This window comes from Miscanthus floridulus, chromosome 9 (genome assembly GCF_019320115.1).
Source record: "Miscanthus floridulus cultivar M001 chromosome 9, ASM1932011v1, whole genome shotgun sequence".
NCBI classification, from domain to species: domain Eukaryota; kingdom Viridiplantae; phylum Streptophyta; class Magnoliopsida; order Poales; family Poaceae; genus Miscanthus; species Miscanthus floridulus.
Window position 1 is genome coordinate 9760184 of NC_089588.1, and position 16755 is coordinate 9776938.

At 44.7% G+C, this 16755-nt stretch overlaps 1 pseudogene; it reads right to left on the minus strand.

The window, feature by feature from the left end:
- Positions 1-15318, minus strand: LOC136479194 (serine/threonine-protein phosphatase 7 long form homolog; annotated as a pseudogene).
- Between the last annotated feature and the right edge of the window lie 1437 nt (positions 15319-16755).

Genomic DNA, 16755 nt, shown 5'->3' on the forward strand with positions numbered 1-16755 from the left:
TCACTGGTGGTACACCCGGCGGTACTGCTGAGTGTAACTAGGATCCTACAATTACAATATAGGCATCATTACTTACAATGTTTAAGTAATTGTGACGTATATGGCGAAGGGTTGTTTCAAGTACCTGTTCATCGAACTGTGTAGGAAATGGTGCATCACCAAGCTGAGACATCCCAATCTCATCGTAGTCCTCCTCGTCATCCTCATCCTCGTCCTCGTCCTCCTCATCCTCATCCTCCTCAACGTCATGCTCCGCAGGACCCTTGCCTACATTGCCGGGAGTACGAACATCAGAGGTCCCAGCAGCCATCGTGTCAGAGGAACCTGCTCGTGTCAGCATAGTGCTCGAGCGTAAGGAACTAGATAGGTCCAGGTCATAGGACATCTCCCATGAAGTATCCATGCAGCTGAGCTTTTGTGCCAGCTTCTTGCAGCTCCTCCTCACTTTCTACAAAAAAAGAAAACACAGATGAATGAGTCATGGGAACCATTTAACCACATTCATGGCTTTAAGAATAGAATGTACATCGACGAAGACATGTAGAATGCTGTGTGACTCCCCTCTAGTCTCGTGAAGTCACACGGCTGCTTCGTTGGATAGACTTGTCAATTGTGTTGCCTGCATACACAATCGAGGTAAGTTCGTATCACTACAATTCATAGGAACGCCGGCGTGCAGTTGTATTGAAATTCAAATTTCTTACCATGTATCTCTGTAGTGGGGCTCTCTGAAGCTGTGTCTCAATCCTTGTCGCCTTGTTGTATGCATCAGCAATGTTATCCTCGTCTTCGTCCTCATCAATTGGCTTGTTAGTGTAGGGGGCCTGCATATGTGTGCGGGTACTCCTACGCAACCATTGGAGGTAGCGGTCGAAGTTGCGTTGGTCGTGCGGCGGTTTCTCGGCGATCAAGACCCTTTGCCTATTCTCCTAGTCGTGGATGTACCTCGCATGCGTCATGGCCCAATTCTTCTCCTTGTACCTGTTCCTTTGATCATACCTACAAGTTTAATGTAAGTTAGTGGTTGTATGTATGCACATGACTGCTAAATTATTATGTTATAGTTGTCGCACCCATGCAACTTTCTGTTGGTTGTGTACAACAGCAGTGGGCATGGCTACAATCTTTCGAACTGCCTATACACCCTTATAGGGTAGTGCATCTCGACCACATGGAAGAAAATTAGTGGCCCATTAAAAAGCCACTTGTCCGACTCTTCCTCAGTGCGAGGACTCAGGTACCCCTCTAGCTCGAATCTGGACTAAGGACACCAATTCACCTGAAAGTTAGGTAACTATAGTTAGGTTTTGGGAATAATAAAAAAGCAACAACACCGACTAGCAGTATCAAACTGGTCGTTACCTGGTGCTGTGTCAGGACGTCTAGCATGTCCGAGTACTGCCTGTACCGCCGCTTCGGGTTCCCTCTAACTACCTGAAAGCATCTAGGCCCCTAGTTGGGTTTCGGTGATTAATGACAATACATGATTACTATGACTAACATGTGTTTTGCAGAGGCAATTAAGTTAGGTCATGGTAATGGAGATCGATTGGGCAATCATGGTGGTCATGACCCTATGATGGAAATCATTTCGGTTTTCAAAGGATGGACGACAAGGTTAAGGATGGACTAGTTCTAAGTGTCGTTTGGAGTTGAAGAGACACTTAGAGTAGTTTAGGACTTTGTTTTTCCTTTGGCCATACTATTAAGGGGGGTATGGATGGGTAGCTTGACCTAGGTGAGTCTAGTGGGTTAGGTGTGGTGCACACTTGCTAAATCTAGCACTAGGTAGCTCCAAAATAGCCCTTAGATCCATTGGAGCAAACTTTATTCACGCATGATCGAGAGTTGGAAGTGAATGGTGGGTCAAATGCTGACCGGACACTGGCTTCGGTGTGATCGGACGCTGGCGCAGAGTCCGGTCAGTTCATTTGACCAAGGTGATTTCGTCTGGTGCGACCGGACACTGAGAGGTGAATTGACCAGATGCTTTGACTCCAGTAAGGTTCTAGAGAGGGAAAATCATGACCGAACATGTCCGGTCAGTGCTAACCGGATGTTGGCCAGCGTCCGGTCACACTTTAAACACTAGAGATCAGGGAGAACTAACTGGAGCATCTGGTCAACATGATCGGAGCGTCCAGTCACCCCGCAGAGGCACATAATGGTTCATTTTTCAGCTGGTGTTATAAATACTTCCTCCACTCATGTGTGGCGGTACTTTTGCTCATTCCAACAGCTGAGAAACACCTTTGAGAGTGCCAAGAAGAGCAAGGTCCTAGTGAGGTGATTGAGATTTGAGAATCTCAAAGAGAGCCCTCATTAGTGAGATCAAGAGTAGTAAAGTGTGCATCCACCCTTCTCATTAGGCTTGTCGTGGTCAAGTGAGAGTCCGTGCTTGTTACTCTTGGTGATCACCATCACCTAGATGGCTTGGTGGTGATTGGGAGCTTGGTGATCATTTGTAGAGCTTATGGATGACCCAACTCAAGTTGTGAGCGGTTGTGGGAGATTCACCGTGATGGAGTATCGAAGAATCAACCCATAGAGAGCACTTGATCCTTGCGCAGATCAAGGGGGAGCTACACCCTTGCGCGGGTGCTCCAACGAGGACTAGTGGGGAGTGGCGACTCTCCGATACCTCAGCAAAACATCGCCGCGTTCCTCCTCTATTTACTTTGAACATTTACTTTGAGAAATTCAATTCTTGTCATTTACATTCCTAGAATTGCCATGCTAGAGTAGGATTGACTTAGGTTGCAAAACTTTTGTGCGTTAGATCAATAGAAACACTTTCTAGGCACAAGGGGTTAATTGGGCTAACCGTAGAGTTTAATTATTGCAAAGAAATTTAGAATTAGCCCAATTCACCCCCCTCTTGGGCATCTTGATCCTTTCAGTTGGTATCAGAGCCTCGTGCTCACGTATTTATGCTTAACCGCCTAGAGAAAGATGTCTCACAGGGATAGACCTCCTCCTATCTTTGTGGGGAATTATTTTGTTATTGGAAAATCCGCATGGAGGCATACTTAGAAGCTTTAGATGTTGGAATACTTAGAGCCACCTCATAAGGCTTCCCAAAACCTAAGGATGCTACACACCTACAAGGCGATGAGGTGAATTATGAAAAATAGAATACAAAGGCTCGAAATACCATCTTTAGAGGCCTTTGTAAAGATGTGTTTAACCGGGTGAGGAACCACAAGGACGCCCATACACTATGGTCGGACGTTTATGCGCTCCTTGAGGGAACAAAGAGTGAGCATGAGGAACGCTGTCATCTTGTCATGAAAAAGCTTAACTCTTTTGAGATGCTTCCCAAAGAATGTGCTAATGAGATGTATTCACGTTTGAATATTCTTGTAGAGGAAGTAAATGGGCTTGGACTCACTCAAATGCAACCATCCGATGTTGTAAGAAATATCTTGAGTGTCCTCCCCATTGACAAATATGGGCATATTGTGACCGTGCTTCATCAAGGTGATCTTTCCACCGCTACACCGACACAAATCTTGGGAAAGATCAATGCTCATGAGATGTATATGCACATCACGCCACAAGATGGCTCATCCTCTACCAAGAAAAAAGATAAGGACTTAGCATTCAAAGCTAGCCAAGAGAAGGGTAAAGCAAGGCTTGAGTATGAGAGCTCAAGTGATGATGAAGTTGATGATGCAAGCCTTGCTCTCATGGTGAAAAGAACCGCCAAGATGCTAAAGAAGCTCAACAAGAGTGGCATCAAGTTTGATGGCAAGAAGAAGTTCTTCACAAGCTCTAGAAGAAAGCCAATCTCGGAGATGGATTGCTACAATTGTGGAGAACTTAGTCATCTATCACACCAATGCACAAAGCCAAGAAAGACATGTTCAAGAACAAGAACAAGGGCAAGAAAGATGACTCAAGTGATGAAGATGAGAAGAAGAAAGATAAGCCATACAAGAAGAGAGATGGTCCACAAGAAGAAGAAAAGTGGAAAGGCATACATCATCAGTGATTAGCTCATGGACATTGATTCATCTAGTGGATCATCCGATGATGATAGTGACAATGAGAAGGTGGCCGCTATTGTTATTGATTCTTCATCATCTTCACCGCCACCACCGCCATCATCCTCTACACACCTATGCTTTATGGCCAAGGGTGATCGCAAGGTATCAAATGATGATAGTAGTGGTGATGAAAATGCTAGCAATGATGATAGTGATAGTGATAGTGATGATGATGAATATGAATCATCTTCTTATGATGATCTTGTCAAATTGCTAAATCAATATACTAAGATCATTAGAAAGAGTAGAGCTAAGAATGAAAATCTAGAAGCTAAGAATGATTCACTTTTAGCTAAATGTGATATAGTGGAAAAGGCTAGTGTTGAGCTTAGAGATGGAAATGATGCTATATCATCCAAACTCAAGGAGCTCAAATCTTCCAAGAAAGAGCTTAAAGATAAACATGATAAACTTGAGTTGATGCACAAAGAGCTCATCACTAGCCACAACAAGCTAAAAGAATATACTACTCTTAAAATTAATCATGATAATCTTGTCATTGCTCAAGAATTTTTATCCAATGAGCCACATGATGCTACTAACAATGTTGTTAAGATTGATATAGCTACATCGTGTGATGATTTGATCATTGAGAGCATTGAGCAAAGTTCTAGTTGCAAGGGCAAGCAAGTGGTTAAGGCTAATGATTATGATGAGTTTGTCAAGCTCAAAAATGACAATGAGAAGCTCAAGAAAGATCTTGAAGAGATCAAAAGCCACAACACTATTGTGCTAGAAACTCTTGATCATGATGGTGATTTGATTCTTGAGAATGAGAAGCTTAAAGAAGAAAACAAGAAGCTCAAGGAAGAGAAGAACAATGATGCTCTTAAAGAAGAGAACACGAAGCTCAAGTTGGAGAAAGAGCATCTCAAGATTGGATTGAGCAAGTTCACAAGAGGCAAGCATCTTCAAAGTGAGCTACTAATGAACACCGTCATAAAGATGGATAGAAGTAGCATTGGGTACTTGGGAAATCAAGAGAAGAAGGCTCAAGCTCAACAACAACACAAATCAAAGCCAAAGCCAAAGAGATGTTTTGAGTGTGGATAAGAAGGCCATTTTGCCCATGAGTGCCAAACTCCACCACCACAACCCTTGCCCAAGCATGCTAGACCTTTTGCCTTCAATGCTCATTACATGCTTAGATAGGATTCTAGTGGAAAGATAAAAGTAATATTCTTAGGACCTCCCAACAAGAATAGGCCTAAGAAAATTTGGGAAGCAAAGTCACTTGTTGAGAAGATGAAGGGCCCTCAACAATTTTGGGTTCCTAAAGCTTGATCTCTTGTGTGTAGGTGAACTACAAGACCGGTGGAAGTCATTGGGTTATTGATAATGGTTGCACACAACATATGACCGGTGATCCTTGTATGTTCACCTCACCAGATGAAGAAGTAGATGGACAAGAAAGAATCATATTTGGAGATAACTCAAAGGGCAAGGTTAAAGGATTGGGCAAAGTTGCAATATCAAAGGATCATTCAATCTCTAATGTGCTATATGTTGCTTCATTGAGCTTCAACTTACTATCCGTTGAACAATTGTGTGATCTTAGCTTCCAATGCTTGTTTACCGAGAAGGAAGTTGTTGTATCTAAGAAGGATGATGATCAAGTGATATTCAAAGGATTTAGATACAACAACCTATATCTAGTGGACTTCACCTTCTAAGATGCTAACTTGAAGACTTGCCTATTCACCAAAACAACACTTGGGTGGTTATGGCATAGAAGACTTGCTCATGTTGGGATAAGCTCACTCAAGAAGCTAATGGAGAATGATTTGGTGAGAGGGTTGAAGGATGTAAAGTTTAAGGACAAGCTTTGTAGTGCATGTCAAGCCGGCAAGCAAGTTGCAAACACTCATCCAACCAAAGCTTTCATGTCAACAACAAGAGTGCTAGAACTCCTTCACATGGACTTATTTGGACCAACAACATACAAGAGTTTGGGAGCAAATATTTATTGTCTTGTGATTGTTGATGACTATTCAAGGTATACATGTGTATTCTTCCTTCATGACAAATCCGAAGTTCCATCTTGCTTCAAAAAGTTTGCTAAGAGAGCACAAAATGAATTTGAAGTGAAGCTCAAGAAGATTTGAAGTGACAATGGGAAGAAATTTGACAACACAAACATAGAAGCCTATTGTGATGAAGTTGGAATCAAACATGAGGTCTCCGCAACATATACTCCTCAACAAAATAGTGTAGTTGAGAGGAAGAACCAGACATTGATCACTCTTGCAAGAACAATGCTTGATGAGTACAACACCTCTGAAGCTCTATGGTCGGAAGCTATCAATACCGCATGCTATGCATCAAACCACCTATTCCTTCAAAAATTCCTTGGCAAGACACCTTATGAGTTGCTCAATGGGAAGAAACCGGACGTCTCCTTCTTTAGGGTGTTTGGTTACAAATGCTACATCTACAAGAAGCGGCAACACCTAGGGAAGTTTCAAAGATGTTGTGATATTGGTTTTCTTATTGGTTACTCATCAAAGTCCAAAGCATATAGAGTATTTAATCATGCCACCGGCTTGGTTGAAGAAACATATGATGTGCAATTTGATGAATCTAACGGCTCCCAAGGAGCACATGAGAATCTTGATGATGTAGGTGATGAACCATTGAGGGAGGCTATGAAGAACATTCTGGTTGGAGACATCAAGCCTAAAACTAATAAAGATGATGTACAAGTGATTGATTCACCCTCTTCATCAAATGTGCCACAAGATGGTGATAAAGATGGGAGAGGAGAAAATAAAGACACTCATGTCTCCCATGAGCAAATGGTGGTACAAGCACAAGATGTTGATGTCCACAACCTCCTCCTCATGTGGTCAATAGAAGAAATACATCTCTACTACAAGATCATCCACAAGATCTCATCATAGGGAGTCCATCAAAGGGTGTAATGACTCGCTCACAAAAACTTGCTTCATTTATTGCTCATCACTCTTTTGTCTCTTGTTTTGAGCCTACCAAGGTAGAAGAAGCTCTTCAAGATCTGGATTGGATAAATGCCATGCATGAAGAGTTGAACAACTTCACCTGCAATGAAGTTTGGACTCTTGAAGAGCGACCAAAAGGTGCAAGAGTCATTGGAACAAAGTGGGTGTTCCGCAACAAGCAAGATGATCAAGGCATAGTTGTGAGGAACAAGGCAAGACTAGTAGCAAAGGGGTTCTCTCAAGTTGAAGGTTTGGATTTTGTAGAGATCTTTGCACCGGTTGCAAAATTAGAAGTCATTCACATCCTCCTTGCATATGCATCACATCAAGAAATGAAACTTTATCAAATGGATGTGAAAAGTGCATTTTAAATGGCTTTATTAATGAACTAGTCTATGTTGATCAACCTCCTGAGTTTGAAGACCCTAGATATCCTAATCATGTTTATAGGTTGTCCAAGGCATTATATGGGCTTAAGCAAGCCCCAAGAGCTTGGTATGAGCGCCTTCGGGACTTCCTCATTGAGAAGGGCTTCACCATTGGGAAGGTCGACACAACACTATTCACCAAGAAGGTTGATGGACATATCTTCATTTGTCAAGTGTATGTTGATGATATCATCTTTGGATCATCAAATGAAGATTCTTGCAAAGAGTTTGGTGAATTGATGTCGAAGGAGTTCGAGATGTCAATGATTGGAGAGCTTACATTCTTTCTTGGTTTTCAAGTCAAGCAAATGAGAGAAGTGATTTTCATCTCTCAAGAGAAATATACAAATGATCTTCTCAAGAGATTCAAGATGGATGAATGTAAGCCAATCAAGACACCAATACCAACTAATGGACATCTCGGCCTAGATGAGGGAGGTAACACGGTTGATCAAACTCTCTACCGCTCTATGATTGGTAGCTTGTTATATTTAACTGCATCTAGACCCGACATCATGTTTAGTGTGTGTATGTGTGCTAGATTTCAAGCTAATCCTAAGGAAACTCATTTGATTGCCGTTAAAAGAATTCTTAGGTATCTTAAGCACACATCAAGCATTGGCCTTTGGTATCCCAAAGGAGCTAGATTTGAATTAATTGGCTATTCCGATTCAGATTATGCCGGATGCAAAGTTGATAGAAAAAGCACATCCGGAGGGTGCCATTTGCTTGGTTGATCACTTGTGTCTTGATCCTCCAAGAAACAAAATAGTGTGGCCTTATCCACCGCTGAAGTGGAATACATTGCCGCGGGTGCTTGTTGTGCATAAATTCTTTATATGAAACAAACTTTGCTAGACTATGGTGTAGTTCTAGAAAAAGTACCTCTTTTGTGAGACAATCAAAGTGCGGTAAAACTTGTAAATAATCCGATTCAACACTCTCACACCAAGCACATAGATATCCGCCATCACTTTCTTAGAGATCATGTTGCAAAGAATGATATATCATTAGAAGGTGTAAGGACCGAGGATCAATTGGCGGATATCTTCACTGAACCGCTAGATGAGGCAACTTTTTGTCGATTGCAGAATGAGCTCAATGTTCTTGATTTTAGCAACTTTACTAAAAGATGAGCTTGTGTTGTCCCTTGCAGTGCATTGTAATATACAACATGTTTAATCTTTGGTAATGCAAATAGGGCTTGTCTAACATGGTTAAGATAACCGTCGAAAAGCGAGTGAAGAAGCTTAGCCTTGGATCAAACTTGACAAGCAACTAGATTTACTTTCAAGTATTGCATTGCATATGCATGAATGTTGCTTTGTCGTTTATCTTCAATTGCCCTCTTATTGCCTATTTTCTTAAAAAAATTATAGCCTAAGGTAAAATATTTTTGAAAAACATGAGGGTTTGAGAGAGGTCACTCACACCAGTCCCAATTGGTGTTTATTTGGATCTTATTGAAGTTGGGACTTGATTAGGAACAGGCAGCACGAAGGACTTTGAAGATTTGCTGGAAAAAAAGTGACTGGACGCTGCACCGGACTCTGATGTCCAGCGTTCGGTCAGTTTACAAGAGGTGAACTGATGCTGCGAAGGAGTGATCGGACGCTGAAATAGTGTTCTCCCAACGTCCGGTCAGAAGGCGATCCAGCGTCCGGTCAAGCGAAGACGATGAAGACATGATCGACTGGACTCTGGCTGTGTCCGGTCAGTAGGGATCGGACGTGTCTGGTCATGATTCCAGGGGATTTGGACCTCTCTGGAATCGACCGGACGCTGGGTGGTAGCGTCCGGTCGCTGCCACCAGAGCGTTCGGTCAATAGAAAACGTGCGGGATTCAATCTCTTATCTCCATTTCCTTTTCTATCTCGCGGGGGACTCCCATATAATCCACGCGCCGTTGACCTAATCCACCACCGCTGCACATCCCATGCCTGACCCGCTGACTTCGCCATGCCACCGTGCTCGAGCTCTTCCCGCACCACCGTGCTCACGCAGCCGCGCCTCCCTGCTCCTACTCCAGCACCGCCGCGTCGCGCCTTCACACGCCCGTGCCTTCGCGCCGCCGCACCGCCGAGCTTTTGCCCATGTGCCACCATGCTGTCCCGAGCCCGTGTGCCACCGCACACCCTGCGTCATGCCCTATTTGCCGTGTCCGCCAGTGCCGCGCCTACCTGTGCCCTCTGCTCCACCAAATCGAGCCGCATTGCTCACTGCCTGCACTGCCTTTGGGTTTCCACAGCCATTTCCTCGCTGCATTGCAACCCTAACCCTAGTCGATTCGGTGGTTCCTCGTGTGTCGTTCCTCTTCTCTTTGGTTCACTGGTTCATCAGGTAGCAAGCCCTTGATTCAATTTCATACCTAATTGCTTGCTTTCTTAGGGTTTCGTATCTCTAGATGAATAATTAAAATTATTTGTATATCATATCTATTCTATCGTGTAGCGAGTCGGTGCCATTGAGGTCCTATTTGTAGTTGTTAGTCAACTCGGGGCTAAGCTCGCGAGTACGGATCGAGGCCAAGCCTCGAAAGTAATAGTTGGTAGTTGATCTTTGTCAGATGTAGTAGTTCTTGTCAAATGGCTTGTGTCAAGAACACTGGAGGTGGTCCAGGTGATGAGGATCCGAGGTGTCCGCCTCGCTTGCCTGTAGATCCAAAAGGCAAGGCGACAAAGAAGCTGGCAACAAAGAAGCAGAAGTACCCTGATGTAGATATAGCTAGAGCAGCCGCAGTTGCAGAGGGCACAGATCGTGTTGAGAGAGGAGGTGCTCGTAGTGGTGTGGTTATTGCAGATTAGCTTCCACCAGCAACAAGAGAAGCACTTGAGCATGTTGAGCGCCGTCATGGTGGTCCAACTGGGACTGTCATGGTTGTAGGACGGTGTGTTGCTATTGATGAGAGTCAGCCTCAAGGGGAGTCACAGCAGCAGCCACAGCTAGCAGAGCAGACTTAGGAGGGACAGCAGGCCGAGGAGACAGAGCAGGCACCTCAGCCATAGCTTCGCCACTCTGGTCGTACCCATGCTCCAGTCACACCGAGGGTAGATACATAGCGGAGAGGTTCTCGTCCACCGCCTAGACCATAGGGTCCACCTCCAGTGACTCATCTAGATCTGAGGGCCGCCACGGCCAAGTAGGTTTAGCAGCTCAGATTTGTGGACTTTGAGAAGTGGTTCCCGCCGAGGAGGGATGATAGAGCTTCAGAGGGCTTCTACACACCACTGCAGGAGGATTTCTATAATGCATATCTTAATAGTGGTGCTGTATTCAGATCTCAGAGGGTGTACAACATTGAGTCCATAGTTGTAGCAGCTGGAGAGCATATTCGCCCCTACCTAGCATATCTACCAGGGCTAATAGATCTACTCAGACAAACCAGATTATATATTCCATCTTGGGTCCGTGAGTTCTATGCTACTCTCTGGATTGACCCACAGCACAGATACATTTACTTTGCATTCAGAGGCAGAGATTACAGGCTGTTGAGCTCTAGGGTCAGGGAGATACTTAGGCTTTAGGAGTAGCCCGTTCAGCTACATGAGGTTTGCTATGGACAGACTATGCCTCCCAGACGCCCTCATGGCAGTATGGTGCCTCCTACAGATTTGGTCCGCCACTGCTTTACGGAGCCTTTTAGCGAAGGGTCGAGAAGGATCCCCAGTGATCTCACTCCCACTGCTCGTGTGCTTGAGGCTATCATGAGGAGGACACTACTTCTGAGGATGGGATATAGAGAGGGCTTAACACATATACAGCTATGGCTTCTCAACTCCCTGATGCAATAGACCGTATTTGACATTTGGGATCTCCTTCTTTCAGAGCTGGAGGATACTATTGCTAAGGGGTTTAGAGGTCACTGACAGTTGCCCTATGCCCACTAGATCACGTTCCTTATTCACAGGGCAGTTATAGTGAGGCCGCCTGAGATGCTAGCTGAGTACAGTGGTGCTACTATAGGGTTCCCTGCATACAACCTGACTCAGATGATCTGCCATAGTACACTGAGTGCACCTAGCCAGCCGCGTCGTCATCCAGAGGTGCCAGAGACTACAGCCTAGTAGGATGAGACTATTAGGGGCATTGTAGCTATAGAGGAGGAGCAGTTAGATGCTCAGCAGGAGGGGATAGTCGAGAGTGACCCCAGTGACAGCTCTGACGAGGACTACCGGAACATTCCTCAGATGCCTGCACGTCGACATGACCATGAGACCGGCAGCTCTAGTTCAGCTCCACCTGCATAGCAGATAGACCCCACTCTTCTTGCCATACTTGAGCGGATGAGGCAGGATCAGGCTCGCCAGGTTCAAGAGACAACTGCCACTTTTGCATAGTTCTAGACTCGGCAGGACGAGTTCCAGTGACAGTAGCTGACTATGCAGCAGCAAACTCAGGCTTTATAGCAGCAGCAGTAGGCCATGCATCAGCAGTAGCTCCTCATGCAGCAACAACTACTTGGGTTTATGCAGCATGTTGTGATAGCTATTGGGGCTCCAATGCCACAGCCTTCGCCCCAGCTTGGTCAGACTACCACCACTTCTATGACGCAGTTTGCTTCTCCTATAGAGTAGGTGTCCTAGTGGTTTGCTTCGCCAGTGCTAGCCCCGTAGTTCACACCTTTTCAGATGGGCTTCACACTGGCTCAGACTTCCTCGCTGCTAGTGCCAGAGACTATAGTGTCTAGGAGCCTTGGTGCTTCCTTCAATGAGTTGATAGGGCAGCCTACTCCACCATATCTACATGTCCTAGGTCCTTCTATAGTTGCACCTATTACTGGGACTACAGAGACGCTCCCTTCCTCAGTGGCATCATCAAAGCTGGCTGTTTCAGTCATACCAGCATAGCCTACAGCAGCTCCAATCCCTGATACGACCCAGACTGCTTTAGCATCGCTTCTAGCTACAGAGGGTTAGACTGCTCAGAGCTTAGGGTCAGATGATGATGGCACTCAGTTCCAGCTCGCTCCTCGTACCTCAGCGCCCGGCTCATCCACTGCAGCCCCGTTGACCAACCCTTAGGTTTTGGTGTTTGACGCCAAAGTTGGAGAGGGTTCGAGTATGTTAGTCTTAGGGGGAGCGACTTATCTAGGGGGAGCTTAGTTTATCTATTAGCTTATCTATTACATTTGGAGTTTTTATGTGTGATACACTATTATGCATTCGTCGTGTGTTTACTTTTATGCATCAAACTATATTTATGTGATAGTGATATCTACATGATCGTGATATATGACATGTGTGCTCTCTACTTTGAATTATTTATGTCATATCACTTGTGCTATGCTCATTTGCTTTTGCTTCCGCATTTTTACTCCGATGCAAATGAGCTTTATTACTTGTACTCATGCTTATTTCATATCTTTTGAGTACATCATGTTGGCTTGGGTCATATAAGCTTGACTAACACTTTTGTTCTTATTTGCAAAAGCTTATATGAACCAAGCATGTTAAAAACCTCATCTCTTTCACATACTCGAGGTGGTATTGTCATCATTCACCAAAAAGGGGGAGATTGAAAGCATCTAGGCCCCTAGTTGGGTTTTGATGATTAATGACAATACATGATTACTATGACTAACGTGTGTTTTACAGAGGTAATTAAGTTAGGTCATGGTAATAGAGATCGATTGGGCAATCATGGTGGTCATGCCCCTACGATGGAAATTGTTTCGGTTTTCAAAGGATGGACTAGTTCTAAGTGTCATTTGGAGTTGAAGAGACACTTAGCGTAGTTTAGGACTTTATTTTTCCTTTGGCTGTACTATTAAGGGGGTATGGATGGGTAGCTTGACCTAGGTGAGTCTAGTGGGTTAGGTGTGGTGCACACTTACTAAATCTAGCACTAGGTAGCTCCAAAATAGCCCTTAGATCCATTGGAGCAAACTTCATTCACGCATGATCGAAGTTGGAAGTGAATGGAGGGTCAAATGCTAACTGGACGCTGGCTTCGGTGTGACCGGACACTGGCGCAGAGTCCGGTCAGTTCATTTGACCAAGGTGATTTCGTCTGGTGCGACCGGACGCTGAGAGGTGAAGTGACCGGACATTGAGAGCCAGTGTCCGGTCGACTCTAGTTAGGTTCCAGAGAGGGAAAATCACGACCGGACGCATCCAGTCAGTGCTGACCAGATGCTGGCTAGCGTTTGGTCACACTTTAAACATTGGAGATTGGGGAGAACTGATCGGACCATTCGGTCAACATGACCAGAGCGTCCGATCACCCCATAGAGGCACATAACGGTTCATTTTTCAGCCGGTGTTATAAATACTTCCTCCACTCATATGTGGGGGTACTTTTGCTCATTCCAATAGCTGAGAAACACCTTTGAGAGTGCCAAGAAGAGCAAGGTCCTAGTGAGGTGATTGAGATTTGAGAATCCTAAAGAGAGCCCTCATTAGTGAGATCAAGAGTAGCAAAGTGTGCATCCACCCTTCTCATTAGGCTTGTCATGGTCAAGTGAGAGTCCGTGCTTGTTACTCTTGGTGATCGCCATCACCTAGACGGCTTGGTGGTGATTGGGAGCTTGGTGATCATCCGGAGAGCTTGTGGATGACCTAACTCAAGTTATGACCGGTTGTGGGTGATTCACCGCAATGGAGTATCAAAAAATCAACTCGTAGAGAGCACTTGATCCTTGCGCGGATTAAGGGGGAGCTACACCCTTGCGCGGGTGCTCCAACGAGGACTAGTGGGGAGTGGCGACTCTCCGATACCTCGGCAAAACATCGCCGTGTTCCTCCTTCTCTATTTACTTTGAGCATTTACTTTGAGCAATTCAATTCTTGTCATTTACATTCCTAGAATTTCCATGCTAGAGTAGGATTGGAACTTAGGTTGCAAAACTTTTGTGCGTTAGATCAATAGAAACACTTTCTAGGCACAAGGGGTTAATTAGGCTAACCGTAGAGTTTAATTATTGCAAAGAAATTTAGAATTAGCCCAATTCACCCCCCTCTTGGGCATCTTGATCCTTTCACTACCTCTGCTTCTTGTCAGACGTACAGAGCAGTCGGTCTTACGTCCATGTGATTCCATGCCTACATTGAATAGGATAGTCAGTCACAAGTGCGGCATCAAGTTTGAGGAAAATAAAAAATCAATGCATTTATAGGTAAACCGTGAATAATGAGCCTCTTGACTGTCCATCGCTCCCAACACCAAACTTGTAGTAGGTGGGAGCAACCTCCTAGGTTGGCACCTCCTGTACTGTGTCGGCAAGCAACGCAGAGCTGACGAGAGATCCATGCTAGGACCATGCTGCCCTAGCTATACGCTCCTATATTCTCCCATGGCTGGCTCAGTATGTTGAGGAAGGCCCAGCTGATGGTGTTACCCGACACATCGGGGAACAGGAAGGCGCCTAAGAAGTGCCACAGCCACACCCAAGCATACCTCTTGATCTCCTGCTCTGGAGTGTCTGGGTGCAGTGGTGCCCTGAAGTTTTCTGTTATCTAGACCGAACTGACACGGATGTTTTCCTAAAAATTTTGAAGGATAATTACATGAGAGCTGAGGGAACAAAAATAAACATTAAATTAGACAAAGACAATATGCATCATAAAAGTTATGTACTACACCCTCCATTTAAATAGCAAAATAATTTGCAGAATATGTAGATCAACGATAGACTTAGACCATAACATATATTTGTGATATAAGAGACCAACCAAAGACTTGCATGTGCTGGTGTCAAAATGGTAAATGTTTGGAATGTAGAAATTCTTACTTTGCTCTCTTAGCATCCTCATCCTCAGGTGGTCTTCTACCACAGAACTGCTCCACCAAGTCCATCCAGTGCTCGTTATCAAGGATCCCAGTCACTGGAAGACCCCCCAACCGTAGACATAGAATCATCTTCACGTCCTACATCATGATAGTCATCTCGCCACAAGGAAGGTGGAAGGTGTGGGTCTCTGGCCTCCACCTGTGGGTCTTTCATTCAATATAAGAAGTTTTTTAATTCAAACAATAAGACAAATCAATGCTTTGTACTTCACCAAATGTGTATCAAATCATACTTATCGACAGCAGCAGTGAGAAGTGCAGGGTCGAGGATCGGTAGCCCAGTGTTGAAGACCCAGACGATCTCAAGGAAGCCGGCACACTGTATGTATGGCTAATATCGCTTGTCCCAGCGGTGCGGCTGGTGTGTGCGTAGTCTAAGAGGTAGCAAGTCCTCTTGAAGCTCCAACAGGTGCTTGGCTCGATGGTCCTTGTCGTAGTGCACCTCAAGAATGGGGTACTACAGATGATGATCCCCCATCTCGGTTCAAATTTCAAATGGATGTGTTAGAACAAACATTAAGAGTACTATAATATGATGGAACATTAGTGCATAAAAACAAAGTAAATGTAAAATGAATAAACTATTATGCAAAATGAGAGAATAAACATATATCATAATTGGTACTAACATAGTAGTTTTAAATAGCATAGCAAACAATTAACATTAGTATAATAAAATGTATGATATATGCACCTGATGCCCGTGTCATCTATGCCTAATTGCCTACTAGCCATGTGACTAGGTTCTTTGCAAACGGAGCAAAGATTCCTGCCACGGGCCTCGTTGAAGTCTCCCCCTCCATACATGTCTTCGCCATACCCTCTCATAGCGTCCATGTCCCCCTTGAGTCGCTTCTTCTTCCTCCTACCCTTGCCTACCTTCATTAGATCCAGATGCGACACGTAGTCATAACCATGATAAGGTGGCCACTGTGTCGGGTCAAGGTATGGCTTGAAGCTCCTCTCCCAAATACTAACGGTGTTCGAACAGAGATACAAGGGTGACATATATGGCAGATCCTCAAAGTTATACCCGCGAACCCTGCAGGCCGTGATCATATGAGAGCAAGGGGCATGCATGATCTGAGGGTCGTTGCAACAATACTCTACTTTGTTAAGATCAACTCGGTAGTTTCATCCACCATAATGTTTGACACCCAAGCTTGTGCCACCCTTACCCCATACACTAAAGATATGGTGGCAGGGTCCATACGGCTCGGTGGTGTGCTGCTTGGCCAATTCCTCGGCCTCCTTCAAATGTTCTGCTCCGGCCTTTCCAAATCGCCCCTGCTCAGCTATATTCCTCTGCGTAAGTTTCCACCTCTTGATAAAATATTCATTGCACTTATGAAAGGAGAACTCAACAATTACAGACACAGGCAACGATCAAACTCCGGTGAATACATGGTTGAAAGATTCTGAGGATTTAGTGGTCATGATGCCATACCTGAAACCCCCCTCATCATATGCTAACGCCCACTTAGCCTTCTGTTCCACCTCTAACCAGGCCTTGCCTATTTCATTTAGCATCTT